The sequence below is a fragment of the Helianthus annuus genome, chromosome 10, assembly GCF_002127325.2.
Source record: "Helianthus annuus cultivar XRQ/B chromosome 10, HanXRQr2.0-SUNRISE, whole genome shotgun sequence".
Lineage (NCBI taxonomy): Eukaryota > Viridiplantae > Streptophyta > Magnoliopsida > Asterales > Asteraceae > Helianthus > Helianthus annuus.
This window is the reverse complement of record NC_035442.2, coordinates 83,241,754-83,252,116: the sequence shown is the minus strand read 5'-3', so window position 1 is coordinate 83,252,116 and position 10,363 is coordinate 83,241,754. Positions and strand designations below refer to the sequence as shown.

Below are 10,363 nucleotides of genomic sequence, written 5' to 3'. Positions count from 1 at the left end.
TTTATTTTATGTTGTGGTTGCGTCTTAAGAACAATGTTTTCATTTGGTAGGTTGTAATTTCCGTTGCATGTGTCAACACTTTGAGACAATGTTGTTACTTTTGTTTTTAAGACTTTAATGGATGATTCTGCATGGTTTTACTTTCATATAGCTTTGTTATGATTGAGCTATGGTATTAAGAAGTCACACCAAATAAACCCACGCTTCCGCAAAGCCAGGGTGTGACACCGAACACCAGGCCGTGAGGCTTTCCAAGGGGATGTTTTCTATTTACATTCCCGTCTCTTAGAAAGAGCCGCTAGACGATCGGACCAGACAGGCGCAGGTAGCTTGACCGCCTTACCCGTCATTGAAACACAAGCTGGAGACGTATCAGCCTATATTCCTACTAATGTGATCCCCATTACTGATGGACAAATCTGTTTGGAAACAGAGCTCCTTTATCGCGGAATTAGACCTGCTATTAACGTCGGCTTATCTGTTAGTCGTGTTGGGTCTGCCGCTCAGTTGAAAACTATGAAACAAGTCTGCGGTAGTTCAAAACTGGAATTGGCACAATATCGTGAAGTGGCCGCCCTTGCTCAATTTGGGTCAGACCTAGATGCTGCGACTCAGGCATTACTCAATAGAGGTGCAAAGATTACAGAAGTACCAAAACAACCACAATATGCACCACTTCCAATTGAAAAACAAGTTTTAGTCATTTATGCAGCTGTCAATGGATTCTGTGAAATGAATGCCACTAGACAGAATTTCTCAATATGAGAGAGCCATTTTAGAAATAAATATTTAGAAATTATTTTAAACAAAGTAGTCTACAACCGGAAAGGCTAAACTTTTCCCCAAGAAATAACCGTATAACGTATTTTCATATCTATCATGCACCTGCTTCACCGATGAGATAGGAATTACGACATCCGCTCCTTCAACAGTTTCATTCGACTCCATTGACCTGAAATTAACTTTAATTGGTTCCTTTTTAGACTTAACAACATTAGCAAAAGACATTGGTTCCTCAGCGTTGTTCGTTTTTATTATTGGTTCAGCTCCTGATGAGGTTCCAATATCAAGATCGACATGCAGCTTCTCCAAGTTCTAGGAGTTAACAAATAAATATTTAGAAATTGGTTTTCTAAATAATTGCAAACTGTTCGATATAAGCTAATGGGAGTTAAGTTCAAGGAGTGTAACAGGGTGCGGAGACTGCTGGAAGAAAAGGGAGATCTGTAGCAACAAGTTGGAAGATGACGGAGGCTGATCTCTTTGTGTTTGTTATTTCTAGATTATAGTCTAGTTGTTAGTTTTTGTGGTTCTTGGCTGTTTGTTTTTGTTTTGTTGGCGTACTCTCATGGGGGATGTCCCATGTTTGAACTAGTGTTGGTTTTGTTAGGATCGGAGGCTCTCATGATTGTGTTTGTTCGTACAAAATGAACATTCAGTGAATATAAAATTATGTAAAGTGCAGCGGAATTGTATACAAACTTTGTAAACACGACCAAAGAGGAAAATAGTTTGATAAACAAATGCTTATCATTAAGTTGAATGATTGAAATACAAAGCAAATGATTACAGCATGTTTACAGAACTAAGCTCCCCCTCAGCCTGATACCCCAAGGTTGGTTGCACAAGATGAAAGGATTGGACTTAAGAGAAAGAATCCACTCAGTCAATCAAATGTAACAGTACAGGGTACTGTTACATTTATAGGCAGTCCAAACCACTGAAGCATCTTAGCTGACGTCACCATGATAGTGACATCTAACGACCTAACAACCTATAAACACTGTTCTATACAAACTACTGATATGCAACATCTGATAATCAGTATAATACAAAACTAGAGATAGCTACTGCTTCACGTTCCACTGTTGTAGCCTGAGCACTGGTGTTGAACTTCAGTGCTTTCTTCAAAGGTGATCAGTCTTTGAGTGGGCAGTGCTTGAGTCTTCAGCAATACTTAGGAAACAGCAGTAGATAGAGCAACAGTGTTTGTCTTCAGCAGTCTTTAGAGTATCATCAGTGTTTGGTTCATCAGTTGTTGTAGTGAGCAGCATTTAAGATCCATCAGCTGTTAGATTACCACTCTCAAGGGGAAAGCAAAGTGTAAACTGCTGCTTATTGTAGTCCTCTGATGTGATCCGGTTTTGCCTTTACATTATCTGATCCTCTGGTAGGGTTCAATCCCAACAATCTCCCCCTGGAACAGATAATGCCAAAACCCTTCATTATTCAGGACCTTTATTTCTCATCAAGAGTTCCTTAGCTTGTTTCTTAAATTCAGCTTCAAATTCCTTGGAACTCTGGTCATCCTCATCCCTACACAATGTAAGTTCAAGGAGATCCTGTAGATCTTCAACACCAAGGCCAAGTGCTTCTTTCCTTGATATGTACTTCATTTCGCCATTGGATCTGACCAAAGTCAATACGTGGGTCTTTTGATCAGACATCCACTTTAGTATTTTAAATCCTAATGGGTTTCTTGGGAAAGATTTATTCTTTGATGAGTTGGGGGATGATGGCCTTGTAAACACTTGCAAACTTTCAGACATTCTTTTGAAGGCTTCTTCAATGACTTTGTTTGCTGCAGCTATGTCTTCTGCAGTTTCTTGTTCAATAAGCTCTTGCCTTTCAATTTCTGACATGTCTGTTGCAGTGTTTGGTGATGCAGGTTTGTTTAATACCTTCTTAACAAGGTTTTGAAGCTTTGTTGAGCTGTCTTCTTTTAGACCCATTTTCACGATGGTGTCCTTGAAGTACTCTGCTTCCTTTTCTTTGACCTCTTTTTCAGACAGCTGTTTTCCTTCTTCTTGGTTTATCACAAGAGTAGGTTTGTCTGCTGATTTGAACAATGTTCTGAGGTTTTCAATCTCTGTTCAAGCTTCATCATTTGTTCACGTTTCTTTGAAGCACTTGAAACAATTATTTTTCTTTTCTTTAGCCTTTCATAGGCTTCATCAGTCTGCTGTTTTGACCATTTTGATATGGCTTCAGCAGTATCCATTTTTGCTTCCACCAGCTCCTTTTTCTTTCTTTTGTACTCAGCAGTGAGGTCAGCAATGAGCTTTTTGAATTTGCTCCAGTTTGGAGCATTCTTCTTCTTTGTAGGATCGTTCTTGATTCTGTCAATCCTATCAGCCTCATGCTTTAGAGCGATTAGTGGCCATTCTTCAAACTGTTTTTCTTCAGCGGGATAGAATTTTTCTTTCATGATGTAGGCTAGGTATTGTTTTCTTAACTTTCTTCGTTGTTCAGCCTTTTCTTTGTTCAGTTCTTGTGCAAACACTTCTATCTGCTTTACTTTAGTGAGGAAGAAATCCAGTCTTTTAGCAATGCCTTCTTCGCTTAGACCTTCACTTTCACTCTCAACTTTAGCTCTTAGTTTAGCTTGCCTTGCCTTGCCTTGAGCTTGAGGTAATCATCCATATCCTCTGGTGGCATGTAGCCTATGAGTGAGGAGAATCTTCTTTTTGAAGGATCTTCTTCTGTATAGAATTACCTCATCTCATTTTTGATAGCTTCAAGTTCCAGTGGATATTGTGCAGCATTAGGATCATGTATACCCTCATCGGCAGAGATTGGCTTTCTTTTTCTACTGAAGAGCTTTGGTTGTGATGTAGGAAAGGTGAGAGCTGTTGTCATTACAACTACTGATGTGTCAGCAGATGTCTTCTGCTTTTGAGCAGGGGTTATGATGGCAGTTGTTTGAGTGGTGATCAGTGGTTGACTAACAGTAGTTGAAACAACTGGTGTTTCAACCACTGTTGCCATTACAACAGATGTTGTAACATCTGTTGTCTTCTGCTTTTTGGCAGGGGGTGATAATGGTTTGGCTGTTTGTGATGGTAATGGTGGTTTTTGTGCTGTAGACACAGATGGTGGTGGAACAGTAGTTGTGGTGGTGTGTGGTGATGTGGTATGTGTTGATACTGCAGTTTTGGTTTGACTATTTTCTGGCTCAACATACATACCATCATCAATTCCCTTTTTCTTCTACTTGCTCTTCTCCCCCTTTTTGGCATTATCTGAGAAGGGTTCGTTCATGAAGAGAACAGTGGAGGGAACTTTTCCAGAGGCATTTTGAATGTGAGCTTTTATAGCTTTTATATCCGCCTGAGTATCCTTGAATCTTGATTCCACCATATTTGTCAGCTTTTGAACATGTATGGCATGCTGTTGATCTGCCATCTACTTTTGTCTTTCCAGCAGTGGTTGAAAAAGATTCCATAACTCATTTGCAGCAGGTGCTTGTTGAGCAGGTGCTTGAGCAGGTGGAGCAGTGGATTGGGCTTTCTGAGCTTTTAATAGCTGCTGCACCATATCTTTTATTTCAGCAACTGAGGTTTCAAGGTTTTCAACCCTGCCCGTCAATTCCTGATATCTTGAAACATCACCTGAGTTAACAGGATCATCTGAATCCCCACCAGCAGTGGTTTTACCAATGAATGACTTAGGAACAGAGTCCCAAAAGTCAGCCATTGATGCCCCTTGTTCTTGGTACTGGGGACTTCTTTCTTCAGCACTTGATAACCTTTTGATATTGCCAGTAGTTAAAACAAACTCACTGGTAGTTTTCAGTGGTGCTATAGAAGAAATTGCCTTCAAGGGAGTCTTACTAATGAAACCACTGTCCAAGTGTAAACCTGTAGGTTCAACACTTGTAGTGGCTGCTCCACTTGAACTACTGACAGGAATTACTTGTAATTCCTGCAGTGTAACCTCCTCAGTTGTTGCTGGGATAACAGAGATATTAACATCAGACCCAGTCACTTGTGGGAGTATGCTCTCGGTGATAGGTGATTGAGAGGAACTGGTTTGTGTCTGAGTAATAGCATATGTATGCAACAAAGGTTTTATTGATTGTGGGAATGTGATGGGTGAGGGTATAGGGGTTAAAAGAGACATGTCCCTGGGATTAGGACTGTGGAAGATGGATCCGAGTGGGTCCAGAGCTTCATATTGTGGTGTCCCTGTGTTTACAACCTGATCCTTTTGTGAGGATACAGGAGGAGTTTAAGGTTGGGGTTGAGATCTTTCTTCCAACTACTGTGAGGAAGTAGCAGCAATGGTTATTTGTGACTTTTGTGCTGTCACTGGCATTGTCTCTGGGATCTCATCTTCCAGAGATGCCTTTGTTTTGGGTTTGGTGGGCTTTCTAGATATTTTCTTTTTGGTTCTTTTTGTGGTGGTAGGTGTGGGTTTCAAAACAGTGGGTGTGCTGCTTTGATCACCTGGAGTAGTGGGCTCAGCAGCAGATACCTGAGGAGCAGTTTCATCTACTAAATTCTGCTCAGGCACCTCTGGTTTTGTTTTTATTTGTGCCAACATTCTAGAGAATGTTTCAGGTGTTAAGCAATTTATTTTAAAAGAGGCACCTTGTTTGGGCAAATCTGCATCTTTCTCTACAAATTTTTGTTCAAAATAGTAGCTTAAAAATCTTGGAAAGAGCAGAAATGCCTTATTATCAACGTTTTTTACCAAATCATCAAATATTTCCTGGGAGTAATTAAAGTTTTTGTTGTTTAAAATTGCATACCCCAGGCATTGAATTTTTGTTGGTATTTCATTAAAGGAGGTTGTTTTATTAGAAACACACATTAACAATGTGTGAAATAAAAATCTGGGTGCAGAAGGAAAATAACCTTTTTGTAAGGTATCCCTTTTAGGTTGCTCAGCATAGCCCCTGTTTATGAAATCCTTTTTCAACTCGTCTTTAGAAAATGAGGTTTTTCCTTTCAAATCATCGAGTTTAAAGATTTCAGAAATGGATTGTGGAGAGATTTGAACCTTCTTACCCTGTATCGAGGAGTTGATGGCTGTGATGATGTCTCCTTGTTTTTCAAGGGTGGCATTTTTCCAGTACTCTCTCTGGGTTTGAAGATAAATGGGAGCGTCTGCTGTTATCAAAGTTTTGTACTTCGATGCAGATAAGATGTCAATGATGGAGTCGAAGGTGTTGTCAGTTGTGGGTTTTGTGAGTATTCCCACATAATTGTGAGGGGCTTTGTAACGGATTTCTGTGGTTTCGACGGCCATTTGAGTGGCGTCTGTTGGGGTGGAGGAAGAAGATGGTTTTGATTTTGACTTCGATTTTGGTTTCGTCATTTTTGATGAAGAAGATCGAAGAGAGTTTTTGTGAAGAAGATTGGGAAACTGCTTTGAGAAGAGAACTTTTGGAATTCAATTCGACAGTGTGAGCCCCTGTTTGGGTTTAATCAGGGTTTTATTTTAGGGAAAAAGTGAATGCTGATGTGGCAGCGGTTATAATGATCTGACGGCTAAAAACTGACCACGTGCCAACCCCTGATGAAATAGTAAATAATGGAGGACAGTTGTTTTGACAACCACTGATGGATCAAGCATCAGTAGTTACAACGATAATGAAATGAAGCAGTGGGTGTATCAGTGGATGGAGAAATGATTTTGAACATCAGTGTTTTTCAAGATTTTGAAGGAGCAGAGGTTGACTTTGAGCAGTGGACAGACTTTAGAAAGCAGATGTTGAGGCACAACAGCATTTAAGGTACAGCAGTGGTTTAAAACAATAATGGGGATCATTAGTATAACAACTGTTTGTGCAACAATGTTTTAACTTTTGACAAATAATTTTAGCATCTGCTTGTTCAGATGTAGGAATTTATTCTGTCTTGTGAAAGCACAATATCTTATCTAACATCTGTTGAGCACCAGAAATGCTATTCTTAACAACATACATTTTTGATGTAGATTATCAAGATTAAATTGTCAGCAGTTATCTTCAGAAATTTTGTTCAGATTTTGCCAACTGTCCATTATTCCCGACAGTGGTTTAGCATCCCAGATGATGGAGACATTTCTACTAGAGCTACTCATTTTGTGTCTAATTACTTGAACTAAAACATGAGTATCTCAGTAGTTCAAAATTAATTTGCAATCAATTCATGATCTGTGATAACCAAACTTGAGCTTAACATGACCTTGATATGTGTGCCATTTCCTTTTGATCAGATTTAGGATAGAATTTCACACAGAAATAAGGAAATTGCATCCTGACCAGAGAAGAACTTTTACTATAAAAAATGAGTAAAAGTACAAGATATATTTTATAAAAAGTAATATGTATCTGGTTTTATTTAGAGAAAAACACCTTAAAAAAATTAAAGGATGTTTTGAAAATTATCAAAAGGATCTGACAGCTTTTCAAAAAGGTTCATGATCATATCATTTTCAAGTTATTTTGACCATTGTTTGGGGTCATTTTCTTGACAATTGATTGTAAATTCTTCTTTTAAGAACAATCAGTGGAGATGCCATTGTTACCTGAACAATTCCTGTATTGATGAATGCACACAGTTGCATTGTCACACCCCCAAAATCCACACGCGGAGTATCACCGCTTGGGAGCGTGACTGACCAGGATCAAGCCACCAATCATATTGAACATGTAAATAAGTAGTAATAGTTTTTTTTTGGGTAAAGGGTTACCCCGGTGATTCTATTAAAACAATCCCAAATAAGTACAAGTAGTGAGGATGAGTTCCACACTAGTTCATATACAGGACATGCCCCATATATGTTAGCCAAGCAAAAACAAAACCATAAAACCTATGACACCACATAACCTAGTCTACTACACATTATGGAAAAAACATCTAGTAGACACGACAAACAAAACAGAGCAAGAGATTATCCTCCATCATCAAAAATAAAACTGCCACAGACCAGCAGCCCCTTGACACGAACCAACAACACTCTATCCATTGAAGAACTTCGTGGACGAGGTGCTTGCCCTGCCTTCGACATCCCGGAAGTCATAAATTCATTAGTTTCGTTATAAGTACCAATAACCTCCTCGTCATCCGAAACCTGCTGGTCATGTTGAAATTCACCATTTTTACCCACATTCTTACCCCTATCCGAAAGAACATCAAACGGGTTGTGCGTCTTGACACTAGATGTCGGACCCGAGGTAGAAGCCCCACCACTCGGCTTGGAACCAATCGGACGGTATTCAAATTTTTGCTTCTGCTTATTCACAGGAAAACCTGATTTCCTAGCCGCTTTTTTGCGCTCCACATCCGTAAAACCCTCTTTGTCTACAACCGGCTGCTTCATTTGTTTTCGGGTACTGCTTCCCCCTTGTTTGTTCTGACCAGTAACCGGCTCCTTAGGAGCCCTCCTAGGCTGTCTTGGGCAAAAATCATCAGAATGACCAAACACCTTACAATGTGCACACCTAAGAGGACTCCATTCATATTCTACCGACAAAATCACTTTACAAAAGCCTTCCCCTTCCAACTCTGGAACTGCAATCACTATCTCCTCCTTAAACCCATTTTCAGCTGAAATTTCTACTAACGCTCTCGCGTAACTACTCCTTCCCCAATTTTCCGTGCACATGGATGAAGTATACGAGTCCAACATCTTAGGCTCACCAATAGCCGTAGCAATCATACTCAATCCATCCTCCGTATACGCAGCAATCGGAACATCATGGATTTTAACCCACACTTGCAACTTCTTTACTTCCTTCTTTTCTAACTTAGAAGTAGGAGACCAAATATGCAAAAACATAGGCTGAGATCGGATAATCCAAGGTCCCTCTTTAAGAACATTCAACATACCAGCTTCATCCGCGAACTGAAAGAAAAAGAACCCATTAGCATTCATCATTGATTTCTGTAATCCATATCTCTTCCACTGGTTCTTCACGAAATATTCCACAACCGGATATGCAACTCTGTCCCCCAGGAAGTAACCATACAGAGTGTTTGCTAATTTTACTTGAACAGCTCTAACCGACTGACGAGAAAGAACCACATCACAACCCTCATGCGTAACAGGGCTAACAAGAGATCTGAAATTTACCTTCACCTTCTCCGTAGTATTGTTAACAACTTTAGCAAACGATAATGGTACCGGTTCCGTCATCGCTGAAGTATGCGAATTCCCATGACCTGCCAATGCAGCAACATTGGATTCTAATTTTTGCGCATATATCTTAGTAGCTTGCTTAATCCCTTCCCAATCAGAAACCCTCGTTGCTGACCGCAAGTTTTCAGCTTCAATTGGAACTGAATTCTTTTCCAATTCATCAATTATGTTAAACCTTGCTGCAATTTCTTCAAACGATGCCCTCGGTGTCGCACGACCTTCCTGCTGATTTCCACCAGATCCGCTAAGATCATCCATAAACCCTAATCAGATTAGTAATCAGCCGTAAAACCCTAGTCTGAATCGTTGTCAAACCAGAAATCAGCACCGACAATAACAGCCCTAAATCGATTACACTTTGACCGATTAGCGGCCCCCTAGCCTGAATTGTTGCTGAATATTGACTGCCAAAAACTTAACCAGATTCGTCACAAATAAGTAGTAATAGTTATCCATCAATACGAAAGGTGTTTATCAAAACCAACATAATCAAGTGTAGCGGAAGCATTAATGTAAAAACCCAAACATAAGTATTAAGTGTGTAATGTCATAAACGTTTAACAAGCATTCATGATCCATGCCCACAACGACCTGCTCCTCCTTGTGCAAGCTCCATAAGTACCTAAGGTCCTGCAAGGCATGCAGCAGAGAGTCAACAACTAGTTGAGCGAGTTCACAGTAAACAGTTCAGTAATAGTAATAGTAAAGCAAGTCTTATGTTCGTTCATTAAATCATGTATCGTAATAGTTCGTATCGCAGCCCTCCTAGGCATGTATGCGAAGATTAGAGAAAGTTCTCAAGTATTCTAGACTAGGTATGTTTGTATCGCGGCCACCAGGCACCTGTGCGAAGTTTTAGTGTATAGTTCGCAGCCTTCCTAGGCATGTGTGCGAAGATTAGTCATATTATCGCAGCCAACCCTGGCATGTGTGCGAAGATCAGTCATATTATCGCAGCCAACCCTGGCATGTGTGCGAAGATCAGTCATATTATCGCAGTCAACCCTGGCATGTGTGCGAAGATCAGTCATATTATCACAGCCAATCCCGGCGTGTGTGCGAAGATCAGTTCTATAAGCATCACTAGTCTAGCAGTATCTTAACCAATCACCTTCCTCACCCGAGGATCATATCACTACGTTCCATTATCTAGAGAAGTACAAGTAAATAAATCAATCCCATTCCCACCCTGGGAACCCCATGCCTTGGCTGTGTGAACTCACCTTTGTTTGCTCGGTATGTTATTGCTTCTAGGGTTTAGTAACTGTCTAAGTCCGTTACACACGACCTAGGACATATTGCACATGATACGATGTAAGTGTTTATTCAATTAGGGTTTACAAGTCTTTGATATCTAAGCAATCGTGTTCGGTGTGATTATCGTGTACAGAATGTTATAATAAAGATTGCTCATGCATACAGTATCACCCAGTAATGTACATTATCATATGAT

The 10,363-nt window shown here is 40.0% G+C and overlaps 1 pseudogene; it reads left to right on the top strand.

The window, feature by feature from the left end:
• The first annotated feature begins 225 nt into the window (after positions 1-225).
• On the top strand, positions 226-3,344 carry LOC118482644 (annotated as a pseudogene).
• The last annotated feature ends 7,019 nt before the right edge of the window (positions 3,345-10,363 follow it).